The sequence below is a fragment of the Malaclemys terrapin genome, chromosome 1 (genome assembly GCF_027887155.1).
Source record: "Malaclemys terrapin pileata isolate rMalTer1 chromosome 1, rMalTer1.hap1, whole genome shotgun sequence".
In the NCBI taxonomy this organism is placed as follows: Eukaryota; Metazoa; Chordata; order Testudines; family Emydidae; genus Malaclemys; species Malaclemys terrapin.
This window is the reverse complement of record NC_071505.1, coordinates 113,977,963-113,994,396: the sequence shown is the minus strand read 5'-3', so window position 1 is coordinate 113,994,396 and position 16,434 is coordinate 113,977,963. Positions and strand designations below refer to the sequence as shown.

At 42.0% G+C, this 16,434-nt stretch overlaps 1 protein-coding gene across 4 annotated transcripts in view; it reads left to right on the top strand.

Moving 5' to 3' along the window:
• The first annotated feature begins 658 nt into the window (after positions 1-658).
• Positions 659-16,434, top strand: part of EPS8 (epidermal growth factor receptor pathway substrate 8) — a 197,207-nt gene continuing 181,431 nt past the window's right edge. For 2 of the 4 annotated variants that reach the window (XM_054036082.1, XM_054036092.1), the window contains exon 1: positions 659-927. The gene's annotated coding sequence lies outside the window, so the exon portion shown is untranslated. Of the gene's footprint in view, positions 928-2,626; positions 2,746-3,790; positions 3,810-16,434 lie in introns of those variants that run through there. The other 2 variants (XM_054036101.1, XM_054036115.1) reach the window with 2 other exon arrangements.

Here is a 16,434-nt window from a genome sequence, read left to right as displayed (position 1 = left end):
TTCAGATCGGCGTCAGCATTTTGAACACCACAATTTTTGAGGCTGTTCTGACCAATCCTGCAAACACAGAATCTGCATGTAATATCACACATGTGTGATTCTCACTGAGTTCAGTGGGATGGCTTCTGTGCTTAAGTGTACAAGTGTTTCTAGGATAAAGGTCTTGGTTTCGCATGTTACCGGTACGCGGCAAAAAAAGTGCAAATTTCAGAACAAGATCAGGGGCTGGATTCCAATCTCCTCCCCCGCTCCCAGCTACTCCAAATGTATGGATTTGGTTTGAATGCTGGGTTGAACGCCCTTCCCGATTACTTCTGTATTGATTTTTCATAAAAAAAAGTACAGCGCGTCTAATTAACCTTCAACAAAATCCGGAGTCACATACTGTACTCAGCTGCTTTGACGGGAACAGGCAAATAAGGTCAGGGCGGTGATTTCACCTCCCCTACTACACACACACACACCACGGAGGTAAAAGCTATCGGGATCGAGCGGGTCTGAACACCAGGTTAGTGAGAACGCGGCTCAGCTCACCCGATGGGGGAAGAATATGGCCAGCAGGGGGCGCTCTGGCCTGCGGAAAGCCTGAGCGCAGTGGCAAGCGGCAGAGGCGGGCGCTTTGGAACCCTGAGCTGCCTGCTGCGTCCTCCCCTCGCTGCTGCACTTTGTTCCACGAGCAGCAGTAGCAGCAGCAGCAAGCCAGAACAGGGGGGGAGCAGCGTAACCTGGGTGCCTCCTTCCCCGAGGCTGGTTATCTATGCGCCGGAGAGAGCCCTCCTGGCGGGGGGACACTCCTTGGCCACCTCGCGCCTAGGGCTGGGGGGATTTCCCTGCCGCCCTCCCCTCCAGCTCGCCCCCGGTGCAAGGGAAGCCTGGTGGCGGCACATCAGCTGCTGCCTGCAAGGAAGGAAAACAACCCCTCCAAAGGTAAGAGGCTCCCAAAGGCAGCAGCAGGGACTGTGGTGGGCTGGGATGTTCCCAGCTGATTGGGTCCCCTTTTGTCCTCCTTTAACTCCCCCGACCCCACAAATTGTGTGTGTTTGTTTTTGCATGTGTGCTTGTTTTGTAATATGGCGAATTGCAATGCCCACTGCCACCCTCCCTTCCCCTGTTTCAACTGGTGTGGGGGGTAGAGACTGGAAGCCCTCAGGCTGGGAGCCTTGTGTGTGTTTTAACTCCTTCAGAACCTGCCAGGTGACTCCTTCCCCAGCGTATTTCAGACCTGTGCTATACAAGTAGAGTGAGAGGGTGTTTCTTTTTCTGGGTTCCTCCCCCCCCCCCTTGTCAGGGTGTTGGGGAGACAAACGCTGCTGATGTGTCTCTAATTTTTCCTGGTAACTTCAGCGGTAGCTGCCACACCTGCTCTCTGATCTTGTCAGCTGGGCTTCCACCACGGGAGGTTTGTAGCTGATTTTATTGTCCCCCTGGAGTAGAGGCTGTTTGCAGTACTGGTACCTGTGTGTTGTTAATGACTTTCCACCCCTTTAGGTAAGGTGACCTGGCTCATGTTATCAATTTGTCAATATCAGACGATGCCCTAATTAGGGGGGTTGGGCAAGAGGGGCTAACAGGGTAAGACTAGTGTATCTATTTTCTCTGTGCCCCTCCTCCCTTTTAGCAGGTGATTTGGATCTTCCTGATTATAGTATCACTTTCTGGCTTTTCTGAAGGCAGCTCTTCTTGTCTGTGACTAACAATGCAGTTTTTTTGGGTGGGATACCTTTGTCTGTCCCACTCCGTTTTACTCCTCTGTTGTCTTTGATCTTCTCTCTTCAACCCTTTCCCTCCTCTTTGCTATCTTTCCTTGGCACGCACCCTCCCCCCCCAGCTTGTTCTAGGCTCTAACACCAGTGGTGGTCTCATGGTCTGTCTTAAGGGATCCCCAGCAGGACTACGTACACCATGATTTCCCAGGGGGATAAATATTTTTGTATTGGGAGTGAGCACCTAAAAAGCAATTCCACAGCTGGGAATAAAGCCTGGTTTAAAACTGGTTAGTAGCAACCATAAAAATAGCTAGAGGGACAGATGTTCCTACTACTACTTTGTTGTTCTCCCTTACCTCAGTTTTAATATCATGGTAGAACAGATGAAATATGATTAAAGATGAACACCTTTAGCTGTGAACTGCAGCCATAAAACCCCATTGACCTCAATGGGATTGCATATATATAAATAATAGTGGAATTTTCATTTAAAACGAAGTACGGAGGAGGAGCTATGTGATGAAACCTGTGTTCAGATGTATGCTCAGTAGGGGGGTTTCTGACTTTTTTCTGTAGCATAGGCCACATCTTAACAGGGTGTCTCTTAGACATCTCCCCTCCCATTTCTGATCATGTGGCTCTTCTCCTCTTTCCATTTGCCCTTGCACGACATCCTGTGTCAGCTACCAAAACTGCTTATGTGGGAAGGTAATGTTAGCCAAACATTTGTATACTAGCAGCTGGAAACGAGGAGAATAAGCGCCATATGCCCAAGCACCTCTCCATGGAAAACCCAGGCAAGTGCTTCACGGACGATTGTTTGACTACTGCTGCACTAGGCCATATGCGAGACGAATTTGGCATTCTCAGCTTAGTTTTTAATGACCAGTAGGGGACCTGAGATTTTTTTTTTTTTAAAGGTTTATGTGACATAAGGAAGGGGCTCTGCATTCTGTCTTGGTGTCCACGCTGTTAGTAAAACTTTTGTATCGACAATGACCAGGTTTGGTCTAAAGGACATCATGGACCTAATTGCCAGGTATATTCTTTGTACAATGACTGTCTTGTACATGGCTAGTGAATAAGTGTTGTTGGCAGATTTGTATCTTTAGTCAGGGTAACATGATACTTCTGCTTTTTTCTTTTTTGTATATTTTTATTTTATGGGCATGGACTCTATTAACACAATTGTCTTTGAACATTATTTTTATTGTACAACAAGTTATGAAACCCTCTAGGATTACATTATATATGTGTATGTATGTATATACTGTGAAGTTTTTGTATCTGATTCTTCATGGTCTTTGATCTAAAACTTTTTGAATGGTTGTATCTGACAGATGCAATTGGGAAGAAGTAAATACAAATAAATGTCCAATTAGAAGGAATACACTGTGATTGAGAGTTACCAGGACATACATAAATTATTATACAGAATGAACAGTTATTCTAATGATGCAGAGATTAAAAATGGGAGTATTTTGCCATACAAGTAATTTTTTTCAGTCCGATGTTAACTTCACACATGAAATATGATTTTCAGTCCAGCTGGAAACGTATAATAGAATATCAGGGTTGGAAGGGACCTCAGGAGGTCGTCCAGTCCAACCGATCCCCAACTAAATCATCCCAGCCATGTAAAATCACTTCTGTTAACTGCAGCATTTTTTTCCCCTGTGGGTGAAAGTTAAACACATAACGTTAAATAATTGGTGCCTCCAGAGCAGGGCCGGCTCCAGGCACCAGCCCACCAAGCATGTGCTTGGGGCGGCGCCTGGAGGGGGGCAGTGCGGCGGGGCGCTCCGGCCCGAGAGTGGGGCCGCGACTGGGCTCGCCACCTTCCCTCCGGCGCTCCGGCCGGTCGGGGAGAGCGGAGAGCCCCGGCCGGGCTCGCCGCCCTCCCCCCGGCGCTCCGGCCGGTCGGGGAGAGCGGAGAGCCCCGGCCGGGCTCGCCGCCCTCCTCTGCCGTGCTGGGGCGGCGGGTGGCTTTTTTGCCTAGAGCGGCAAAAAAGCCAGAGCTGGCCCTGCTCCAGAGCCTAAATATATCAAAACTTCTCCCTTTGCAACTGTAATGGAATAATAGAAAACTTGAAGGCACACATGGTAAGGACTGCAGTTACAGAATGCTTGCTGACTTTCATTTCAGTGACTAGTATTTGCTTCTCTATCATCCTTCTCTCAAGTACTGTGCCATCCAGTAAACTGGGAGGCCTTGTATCCTTGGTCCTCCAAGGTTTTTCTTTGAATATTACAGAATCTCTTCTCTTTAACCTGAGTGGCTGGTAGCCAGCAAGAAAAGTGATTTAACACCTTTGAATGATGCTGTCTCAATCCTCTGATTAGAAAAAGTTCCAGTGATGCTTTACGCTGCTGTGTGTATTGATTTTCCTAAAGTGGCTGGGATAGACCACCTTCATATGGCGAGGCTTGTTTTTTATATTTTCTTTGGTACAGAATTTTCCATAAAACCAATTTTGTGTGTCTATGCCACTGAGATCCAAAGTTTTCAAACATCCTGGCTCTGAGTTGGTTTTCCAAGTATGCTATGCAATGGTTTGCAACTACGTGGCTTTTAGCCATCTTTTTGATCTGTCTTTATTAATGTGTGTTGCAGTTATCAATGGCTTTAACCTTCTTGGAGCTTTTACCTTTTCATTGTTTTCCCTATCGCAGTCTCTAGTTAAATGGTCACTGTCACTTGAAAATCACCTTTTTGTCTGAAAATCTTGTACTTGCTATAGTTATGAGGAATAGCTACGTTTCTGATCCTGCAGACGTATACACTTATTAAACTTAAGCAAGTGAGTGGTTTTGCTTAAATCAGTAGGATTGCTGGTGTGCATAAAACTGAGCGTTTTGTGCAAGTGTTTGCAAGATTGAGACCTTTGGTTGCTCTAACTGAAAGGTTAGAGAAAATATGTTTGTACATTTGATACCTTTGTGAAGAGTCAGTTTTGCTGTTCCCCTGTAAAATTAGTAATTTTCTTCCTTGTTGAAAAGATCTCAATTAACATTAATGTGGGAGCAGAAAAACCCTACTTCCCGCCTCTCTTTTTTTTTTTTTTTTTTAAATCCAGGATATATAATTCAAAGGGTGCTGTGTCAGAAACTAGTCAGTTAAAATAGACCTTGTCAGCTTGAACTTTGAGCTCATCTCCATTTTGATCTGAGACCCGAATTCCCTCAAAGTCTAATGCACATACAAAATGTCATAAATTGCAATGGAACTGCTCACATGCTTAAAGTTAAGCACTGTGAGGCCAACTGGCAAGAGGGTTACAAAATGTCCTGATTCTGGTATGTACGTTCTGGTTCACCAAAGAGGTCATGTAAGGTCTTAAATGAAAGCGGGGTCACACTCATCATTAATATCATTGTGAAATGTATATACAGACAATACTGTAGGGAGTAATGTATTTATCCTGAAAATATGTTTTAAAGTCTGTATCAAAGCAAGCTTGACAAACAGGTTTTCTATCAGCTGAGGGATGTTTATTCACCTGTCTCCCTGTTGAGATGTAAATTAAGTATTGTCTCATTCACAATGGGTCTCCCATCACCGATCTAAGCTGAATGTAAAAATCCCCAAAAGGAACTAAGAGCTAGAGAAACACAGCAATGGAAGAGAACCTTCTCTTGTTATACACTTCAAAGTTTTACTGAACTGTATTCAGTGAACAAAGATACCACATCATGTTGCAACTGGGAAATAAAAGGGCGGTGTGTTTACATTCATGAAAATGGGATCTCAAGCAACCTTGGTTGAAATGCTGCAGGTGACCCTGGGGGTGAAGTAAAGCTAAGTTTGGTCTCTAGAAAGCGTGTTATGATTTTATTTTATATGTAACTTTTTGTTTCCAATTAGCTTATTCACTATCCCTTGAATCTTGAGTTTTTGATAAGAAGCTTATTGTTGTTTTCACTATAAATATGTGGTAGTGCTGTGGTATTAAGCAAGGTGCTGATCCTGAGCTGAACCATATGAGCGGGTGTGCATACTGTCCCTCTGGGAACAGCAGACCTGGTATTTCTGTGAGTGTTCAGTGGTTCAGCTGGAGCTACAGGGGAGCTCTTCAAAGGGGCTTGGGGACTAGGGTCCACCTATTGCTAACCTGCAAAGCAAGGTAAGGACTAGCACTGCCCAGAGGAGAGTGCTTGGGTGGCTAACAGGCTGGTGATATCAGGGAGCTGACACCCAGTTAAGCACAAGCAAGTCTACCTCTCAGTGGAGGCAGAGGGGAGTAACAAGGTGACTCTTAGTCCTGGGTACCCTGAGAACCGACACAAGCTCATGTGTATGTGTTTGCAAGATTGGGGTCTTGGGTGTTATATGCAACTGTAATCGGTCAAACATTTCAGACTTCTATTTTTCAGTTGGGCTACACACATGAGTAAAATTACATATGCCATGAATCTTTGCGGGATCAGGGCCTAAATTGGAAATAGCTGATTGCAAATCATCTTGTTTTGTCTTGATTACCTCCATAATTTTCTTGCAATATGTATATCCAAATGTTTAGCCTGCTAAAAGTGAAAATAGTAGAAACCTTCAGCTGGAAAAAAGTGCTGCTGATCAGTCTTCTAACTTCTGTGTAGCATAATAAACAGTATCTCCATTTAGCCACTTCTAAGGATTTTGTGCAATGTAGTTTTGATACTTTATCTGTGACCATAATTGTTAAAAAGGTAAACATTCTGTCTGTATCTGGTCTCAGAGCTCCACTCAGACCAGCGTCTTCATCAGTAACACAATTGGGAAATTGCCATATTTTCCAGTAGAGTGCAAATCTTTGATAATTCATAACAAGTCTTGTATTTGGATACAGACTGGCTACCTAGTGAGGAGGGCTTTAAACTAGGTTTGAGGGGGGCAGGTGAGTCACAAACATGGAGACCTGGGAGAAGGGTCAGAATTTGGGGGGAGCATGGGCTGTTATAGTAGAGATAAATGAGAGACAAGACAGAACGGGGCGGGGGGGGGAATCAAATCAGTATCTTAGATGTCTGTATACTAATGCAAGAAGTATGGGGAATAAGCAGGAAGAACTCAAAATGCTAGTAAATAAACACAATGATGACATAGTTGGAATCATAGAGATTTGGTGGGATAATAAGCATGACTGAAATATTGGTATAGAAGGGTACAGCTTGCTGAGGGAGGACAGGCAGGGAAAAAGGGGAGAAGGTGTTGCCTTATATATTAAAAATGTATACACTTGGACTGAGGTTGAGATGGACATAGGAGATTTATTAAAAGTCTCCAGGTAAGGCTAAAAAGGGTTAAAAACAAGGGTCGTGCCATGGTAGGGATCTACTACAGACCACCTAACTAGGAAGAAGAGGTGGATGAGGCTTTTTTTTTTTTTTTTAAACCACTAACAAAATCATCCAAAGAACAGGACTTGGTGGTGATGGGGGACTTCAACTACTCAGGCATCTGTTGGAAAAATAACACAGCAGGGCACAGATTAGCCAAAAAGTTCTTGGAATGTATTGGAGACAATTTTATTTCAGAAGTTGGAGAAAGCTACTAGGGGAAAGGCTGTTCTAGATTTTATTTTGACAAATAGGGTGGAACTGGTTGAGGATTTGAAAGTGGAAGGCAGCTTGGGTGAAAGTGACCATGAAAGGGTAGAGTTCATGGTTCTAAGGAATGATAGGAGGGAGAACAGCACAATAAAGACAATGGATTTCAAGAAGGCAGACGTTATCAAACTCAGGGAGTTGGTAGGTAAGATCCCATGGGAAGCAAGTCTAAAGGGAAAAACAATTGAAGACACTTGGCAGTTTTTCAGAGAGACATTATTAAGAGCACAAGAGCAAACTATCCCACGGCGTAGGAAATATAGGAAGTATGGCAAGAGACCACCTTGGCTTAACCAGGAGATCTTCAATGATCTAAAACTCAAAAAAGAGGCTTACAAAAAATGGAAACTAGGTCAAATTAAAACGGATGAGTATAAACAAATAACACAAGTATGTAGGGACAAAATTAGAAAGGCCAAGACACAAAACGAGATCAAACTAGCTAGAGACATAAAGAGTAACAAGAAAATATTCTACAGATTCATTAGAAGCAAGAGGAAGACCAAGGACAGGGTAGGCCCGTTACTCAATGGGGGCATGGGGGGAGAATAATAAAAGAAAATGTGGAAATGGCAGAGGTGCTTAATGACTTCTTTGTTTCAATTTTCACCAAGAAGGTTGGTGGTGATTGGACATCTAACATAGTGAATGCTAGTGAAAATGAGGTAGGATCAGAGGGTAAAATAGGAAAAGAACAAGTTAAAAATTACTTAGACAAACTAGATGTCTTCAAGTCACCTGAGCCTGATAAAATGCATCCTAGAATACTCAAGGAGCTGACTGAGAAGATATCTGAGCCATTAACTATTATCTTTGAAAAGTCATGGAAGATGGGAGACATTCCAGAAGACTGGAAAAGGGCAAATATAGTGCCAATCTATAAAAAGGGAAATAAGTACAATGTGGGGAATTACAGACCAGTCAGCTGGTTGAAAAACCGTTCCCAGAGATTAATCAGTGGTTCACAGTCATGCTGGAAGGGCATAATGTGTGGGGTCCCAGAGGGATCAGTTCTGGATCCGGTTCTGTTCAATATCTTCAGCAATGATTTTGATAATGGCATAGAGGGTATACTTATAAAGTTTGCGGAAGATACCAAGTTGGGAGGGGTTTCAAGTGCTTTGGAGGATAGGATTAAAATTTGAAATATTCTGAAGTAAATAGGATGAAATTCAATAAGGACAAATGCAAAGCACTCCATTTAGGGAGGAACAATCAGCTGCACACATACAAAATGGGAAAAGACTGCCTAGGAAGGAGTACTGCGGAAAAGGATCTGGGGGTCATAGTGGACCACAAGCTAAATATGAGTCAACAGTGTAACACTTGCCAAAAAAAAAAGCGAACATCATTCTGGGATCTATTAGCAGGAATGTTGTAAGCAAGACATGAGAAGTAATTCTTCTGCTCTACTCCGCACTGATTAGGCTTCAGCTTGAGTATTGTGTCCAATTCTGGATGCCACATTTCAGGAAAAATGTGGACAAATTGGAGAAAGTGCAGAGAAGAACAAAAATGATTAAAGATCTAGAAAACATGACCTATGAGGAAAGACTGAAAAAATTGGGTTTGTTTAGTCTGGAAAAGAGTAGACCGAGAGGGGACATAAGTTTTCAAGTACATAAAAGGTTGTTACAAGGAGGAGGGAGAAGAATTGTTCTTCTTAACCTCTGAGGATAGGACAAGAAGCAACAGGCTTAAATTGCAGCAAGGGAGGTTAAGGTTGGACATTAGGAAAAACTTCCTGTCAGGGTGGTTAAGCACTAAATAAATTGCCATGGGAGGTTGTGAAATCTCCATCATTGGAGATTTTAAGAGCAGGTTAGACAAACACCTGTCAGGGATGGTCAGATAATACTTAGTCCTGACATGAGTGCAGGGGACTGGACTAGATGACCTCTCGAAGTCCTTTCCAGTCCTATGATTCTATGATCTTGTGGCCCGTGACACTTCAAATATGTTGGGTTGTTTTATTTCAATGAAATATCGAAAAGCTGTTTCCCCCCTCTTCTTCCCCCTTGCCCCCAGCATTTTGAAATTGATACCTCTGGAGAGTGATGATAGGACTTGCTGTGAATGGTAAAATGTTTGCCACAACACTGGAAAATCAGTCTGCTTCCAAATTATGTTAATACTCCAGTGTGTTAAACCAGGCCTTGTGCAGATCTATCCTCTTTTTTTTTTTTTAAAGGGATGATATTAATGGGTGTGTTAACGTTTGATAGAGGTTTTATCTTATAAACACTTCAAAATCAAACTATAACATGCAAACATGGAATTTAATTAGTCCAGGGCTTCAAAAAATACCACACATTGACTAGTTAACCTACCAGCCAGAAGGTAATATGAAAGACGAGGGAAAACTCTACAAGTGAAGCCTACAGCCAACCCTACGCACCTAGTCCCAGATCCTCTGAAAGGTACTGAGGCTTCTAACTTTCATTGAAATCTATGGGAGTGAGATGCCTAATTTTCCAAGAGGATCTGGACCCTATTCTCTCTAATGGGAAGAGGCAAGATGGTGGGCTTCCGTCTAAGGTATTGTTCCTTGACCTTGCTTCATCTTCTGTATCTTGCTCCCAGGTGTGTAAGGAAGATACTTTTCCCTCTCACTTCTCACTTGCTGGAAGTGAGAGGGAGTTTATGCTGATTTCCTGGCCCACTTCGGAACCTTTTGACTGCTGTAGGGGACACAAAAGCAGCATGGCTTCTAAGAGCCTGGGTGGAGTTTGCAGGGCTGACAGCAAAAACATCTTTCACTTTGCAAACTGACCAAACTTGATTGGAAAATCCTTCAAGAGAGATTGAATGAGGAACCCTCTGATGTCATTTTGTAGTTTCTCTTTTGATAGTACTGACATTAATACTAAAATCAAACAAATGATAACAGTAGTTTTAATTTTTTTGTATTGACAGAATTGCCAAATAGGTGGCGACAGGCACAATGAAAACCTTTACAAGGCTTTTTCTATTGAAAGGCTCCTTAATATTCTGTCCCCCGAACCCAACTGGAGGAGTAGCAATTAATGTAGTGTCTTCTAAGTGTAGCTAGAGATCATATTTGGCTCATTCACAGTGTCTAGAGATAATGATGATTTATCTATAATTTTGAATGCCTAAGATTGTGTTAGGCACTTTGGAGAGACAAGTAAAGACATGATGGTGCCTACTGAATGTATGTTGCTTCCTCAATGGTTCCCAGAAATACACACCATCGGAGAACATAGGCATTAATTTAGTTTTAATTAGAAGGTTGTTATACTTTAGAGCTCTGTAGAATAAAGCTGCTTTACCTTGACTCACAGGTACTTCAGTTAAACCCACTGCATTATCACTGGGCGCCTCAATGCTTGCCACCTAGGGATATTTTTAGCAGGAGAATAAAGGGTTGTATTATGTGGGGGTGAGCTGGTATTGCTTATTGACTTGTTCTTCTGTGAGTAAAAACTCTCTTTACCCTTGTAGAAAAACAGGTACTGGGCTTGCTGCTATTAATTTCCTTAAGACACTAAAATGCTGTCTTGAGCAGTTGAGAAAATCAAAGTCACATGTTAGCACTACCTTTTCATCTGTTGGTTACTGACAGGTCCAAAAACACTGGGCAAGTAAAGTGTTTAATTTACACCTGCTGCAGTTTTACAAAGTCTGAGCTAAAAAGGAAAAATCTCATGAGACTGAACAAGCATATTTATTCTCTTAACACTTGCAGCTATACAGTGTGATTTAACAAGATCGCGAAGCGTGTTTTAGCAATGTTTTCACCTTGGCTGGTTGAAATTCCACATTACTGTGACTCATTTGCGTAGTGCGCTGGTGACTTCTGCCTGAAATATATGAACTCTGGTTAAAGGGTTTGTTCTTTCTTCCCTGTGTGGAAGAGAGAACTAGTATTATTCCAGCCTTCTGCAGTGCTCATCTCACAAATGTTCAGAACTTTGTTTTTTGCTAGTGGAGTCAGACTCTTGACATCTTGTTCTAGAGTTTTGCCTTCTCTCTCTCTCCCTCTCCCTATCACAGTGAGTTCTGCTCAGTGTTTGATTTGTGCCAAGGCTGAAGGCACCTCTGGGTTTGCTGCGTCAGTTATGATTGTAAAAAAGTTGCTTGAGGCCCGGAATGTAACTGCTTGAGCCCTGGCACCCCTTTCATTACAAAATAAGCACTGGTTCTGCTTGCTTTTGGCGGTGCTCTTGGGATGCCTTCATCCTTACTTCATCCTTACAGCCAAATCTCGGACACTTTCCAGAGCAGTCGTCTTAAAATTGAATCTGGCCTAATTATTCTTGAGGGAGAGTGTTGTGCTTTGTCTAATTTATAGGCTGGGATTTTCAAAGACACTTGAGGGAGTTAGGTGCCTCACTCCTTCAAGCCCCTTGGAAAATCACAATTTATTTCATGAATATTTTGGAGCAAATGTAGAAAAAGTAGGCATTCAATGGTTTGAATTTACGAGAGCTGAGATTCATTGGAGAGTTTAGCAACTCTAATCTCTAAAGTTATCCAGAAAAGAAGATGGAAATATTGGGGACGTGTTCAGAATGAAGCCAGAATATCTGCTATGGCAGGCGTGCTATTGGGCAGCCGGAGGAACACACGCAAGGAGCCAGCTGAAAGAATCCCTCTGTTGAACATTACAGAGAGGGAAAAGTTATGAAATATAACAACTTTGCATGTCCTCTATGAGAGGCCCAGATTAGACAGGGCTGGTGGAGCCTGGTGCATGCCCTAAGTGACATCTGATATGGGAAAGATCTGGATTCAGATAAATGACTGTATTACGTATGGTTTATGTATTAGAAACCTTTGTACTACAGTGGAATGTTCATCTTGTTTTTCCAGCTACCCAGTGTAGTTTTGTAGTGTTATGAATGATGATGATAAATTGAGTTCTTGCGGTGAAATCTAGTCATACCGTGGCTTTGGGTTTGTTTGGTTTTTTTTTTCATATCAAGGTGTATTTGAAGAGAGCTTGATGATCTCCTGGCCTTTTAATAAATGGAGAAGTCAGTCATATATTTATGTGCCTCTAAAATAATTTGCAGCTTCACAAATTAGTGCAAGCATTCCATTGGCCTTAACTGCAGTTTTATAAGTTCATCCAAAGGCAGAATTTGGGGCCTACTAGCTTAGTTATGTAATTTTACACTTTTTTCTCCTCTTGGATGTCCCATCATCAGCTCTAGCTTAATCTTGCCACAATGGACCTTTTTTATCTGTGCTCCTAATTCCTCTCCTCTACTTGTATCATTATTTACAGATCCACAATCCTTCCTATGTTCTAACACTATTGGTGTAATTTTTATCTCTTCCTCTCTCTGTGTCTAGGGATAAAGAATGGTCTGGGAGTTAGGAGGGATGTTTTCATCTGCTCCTTCAGTACCGAGTGGTGGTATCTGAACAAGAAACTGGGAGCAAGTTGCTCCTGGGGAGATTGACACACTTTTTGGTCTGGTGCAAGTCTTTTATAGCCAGAGATTTCAGAGGTGCTCAATTCTCCTGCAAGTAGGACTTGACATGCTGGTCCCTATAGTCCAGTATCTTGTCTCTGACAGTGCCAGAATCTTCAGAGTAGTAGGCAGTTATGGAATAACCTGCTCATTGGGAAATCTTATATTTAATCCCTATTGGTCAGAGGGAGGCGCTAATGCACCTATTAAACTCTTGAGGTTTAGTAACTCTGGATGTTCTTATTATCCATGTTGTTGTTAGGACCCATGACCTACAGTCCTGGACCAGGTCCCCATTGTGCTAGTGCTCTACAATCACAGAACACAAAGATGGTCCCAGCCCCAAAGAGCTTACAGTATAAATGAAGTCCTTGGCCTTGGTAACAGATGTTTCACTTCTGCCTCTGTTTTCCCATTTGTAAAACAGGTAGTACCTCCATCTCAGCAGTTTTGTGGTGATTATTTAAGCAAATGCTTGTACAGCCTTTTGAAGATGTAAAGCACTACATAAATGTGAAGTATTATTTTTACTAGCAGCTGGTTCATCCTAATTGGCGCAATGAAAGTTCCAATGCTAATGGCAGCATTATACTTGTTCTGTGTTGACTGGCTTTCCTGGTTATTCGACTCCTAAGAGTTTCTGCCTTGCCATTGCTTCATTCGGGAAATGAGCCTTACAAATATTGAACAAGATAGATAGCCCACCCCATTGGTCTTGTAGCAGTTGGGATAGATATTTTCTCTTTCTATCAAGTTAGTGTCTTTTTCATGCAACGTAGCGCTCTTTCTGCATGCTCTGACATCATCCTAGTACACTGAATCTAGTGCCCCCATCACAGAGAAACAACAGAGGCATTCAGGATGGTAGTAAAAGTGCTGGTCAAGACTATACTGAGGACAGGGGAGATGAGCAAAGCTGTCCTCTGTTACCTAATCATTGTGAATTACCTAACTGGCTTCAAAAGTACTAGAACTCCACAATTGCAATATTAAAAAATCCTTTTTTGGAGCATCTACAATATCAGCAATGCACAGTATTAAATGGGATGTGGGCTATGCCATTGTGACAGAATACACCCCTGTATTCATACCTTACACTTGTTAGTAATAATCTTTGTGCAGAATATGCCTTGGAAGGTATCATTTGAAAACTAATAACTCTGTGGACAATAATATCATGGTAACACGTATGTAACAACATTATAAGTGAAGTTCTGAACATGAGCTGAAATCATGACTGAAGTGTGTTTGCCAGACAGGTCTGGGGAGTGGATAAACCTGTTTTTCAAAGAAAAAGGACAAGCTGATACTTGGCCAGGTATCATCAAAGTTGGGCCATTACCTATCAAGTGGCCATTCTTGGGCAAGGAAAGGGAGCAGGAACAAACAGATCTGCAGCTTAAGCAAACAATTTAGCAACCCCCCACTAGACATCATGTCTCCTTGCTCTCAGCTGGAAAGAACTTTATCTAGGGAGCCACCCTCTGGAAGATGCATTTCAAAGGGGGACTGAACCATAAAAGTGAGGGGCAAAAACACCCCAAGTTGTCTCTCCTATCCATCTCTCTTGAACCTAAGAAGACAAAAGAATCCAGCTCTATGACTTTAGGGGTGATTTGAAGATTGGTCACTATGGCTGTTGGAAGCATGTGGTAAGAATTTTACCTTGGACAAAGCCTAGCTTGTAAAGTTTTAGTACTAGGAAGTGTTTTATCTTGTAACCATTTCTGACTTTAATGTATTATTATTTGTACTCATTTAAAATCTACATCTTTGTAGTTAAATAAACCTTTTTTTGTTCTTTAAGCAAAATTAATCCAGTGTTGTGAACTGTGTGGGTAAGTCCATTTAGGATGGCAAGTTGTTGTATATTGTTCCCTTACAGGGATAATGGACCGTTATTATCTGAGAGCTGGTAATGCAATACAGAATACACATTTTTTGGGGAAAATCCAGGATAGGGAGTGTGTTGGGGTCACCCTGCATGTGGAATCCCAAGTGTGACTGGAGTGCTGCTGGCAGGCTGCAGTTATACACAGACACTCGGGATGTGAGTGGCATGCTGGAAGGCTGTTTGTGAATGACCCAGGTGGCAGCTACAGCAGCAAGGCAGTGTAAGGCACCCAAGGTTGCAGGGCAGGGGTGACACAACCTCCTTAATGTCTGGATTGCACCCTGAAATGTCCTAGCCATCCAGTGTGAAAATTTATTGGAAGCCAGCCACTGGCAGTTGTGTTCATGACATTGATATGTAAGAGATGGATGTTTGCTATTTCCCTACGTTTATTTTTCCTTTTTGGAAATGTTAGTCTGTGGTTGGAAATGTGGGGAAAGAGACCTGGTAATCCATAAATATTAGCCTTTGGGTTTTTTTAGATTTGCATTTGTGAAATATCCATGATTTGGTGCTGAGCTATTTTTATTAACATCCTAGTTCTTATCACATGTAAACAACTTGTAAAAGGAGGATGGGAACACTGTCTTTAAGCCTCTGATTTCCAAATTGCAAGGAAGAGAAAGGAAGATTGATTCCAATGGGCTTGAAGGTAGATCGTGGGCCCCTCCTATCCCGTTTTTTTTTTTTTTTTTTTTTTTAAGTAGTGAAATAAGAGAAAAAGAACTAGCCTGAGGCTACAGAAATATTGGTTGGATTAGCAGTTCTTGCTCATGTAGAAAACCTTTCCTTTGCTATCAGCTTTGAACAGTGCTATTGGAACAGTGACATTTGAAACGAAAAGGAATGAAAATGTGGTGGAACTCTGGCAAATTACTTGCAGTCTCCCCAAGCCATCTCTGTTCAAGAATGCTAAGGGGACAAGAGGGAATGAGGTAATTACAGCAAAAGGAACAATTTGGTTAATCTGTTTTTACAAATATATCCTGAGGATTTGATAGGGAAAAAGACCATCCAGTCACTTTACAAGACTTTACAATATTATTCTGTTGGAATATTAGGAATGGATTAATGATCATAAAATATTTTGGCTTTGAGGGAGATTTGTGGATCTCTTTCGTTGGTTGTAAATATTAAGATTGGCATATAATGGTTTTGAATAACAGAACACTTTGGGTAACCTGTTCCAACGTTCTTAATTGCCGATTTATGAGATCTTGATTTTCATATGGGTGTTATGTTAGGAATGTCCAGTAACTAATATTGTACTCTCTCCCTCCCCCCCCCCCCATTTAATAGCCCATGTCACTAGAGAGTAACTGTAGCAAGTGATCAGTTACTAACTGTATTTTAATACCTGATCCATAGCTCATTGACATCAATAGGAGTCTTTCCATTGATTTCAATGGGCATTGGATCAGGCCTACATTGTGGTGTGCTTTTGACAGATAGGCAAATGATTAGTGTTTTAGTAGATTGCAGGAGTCATGATTGAACCTATATTGCCTGAACGGTGGGATATCCTATCTCTGTGAAAGCTGACTTGTAACGGGGGAAAAAAAGTATTAGTTCTGATCCCTATTTTGCTTCATATAAACAAACTTTTAGGCCACCTTTGAATGTCATTAAGCAGCAAAACAACGTACACACCTATTTATTTTTTCTTTTGCAGGTCCCTTTAAAATCAAGCATGGGTTGTACAGCTGCGAAGTCATTTGACTTCCAAATCAAAATAGCTAAGAACATAGAGGTGTGTGATGTGATACACTTATGCATCTTTATAATCCACCCTAGTTAGAACTGG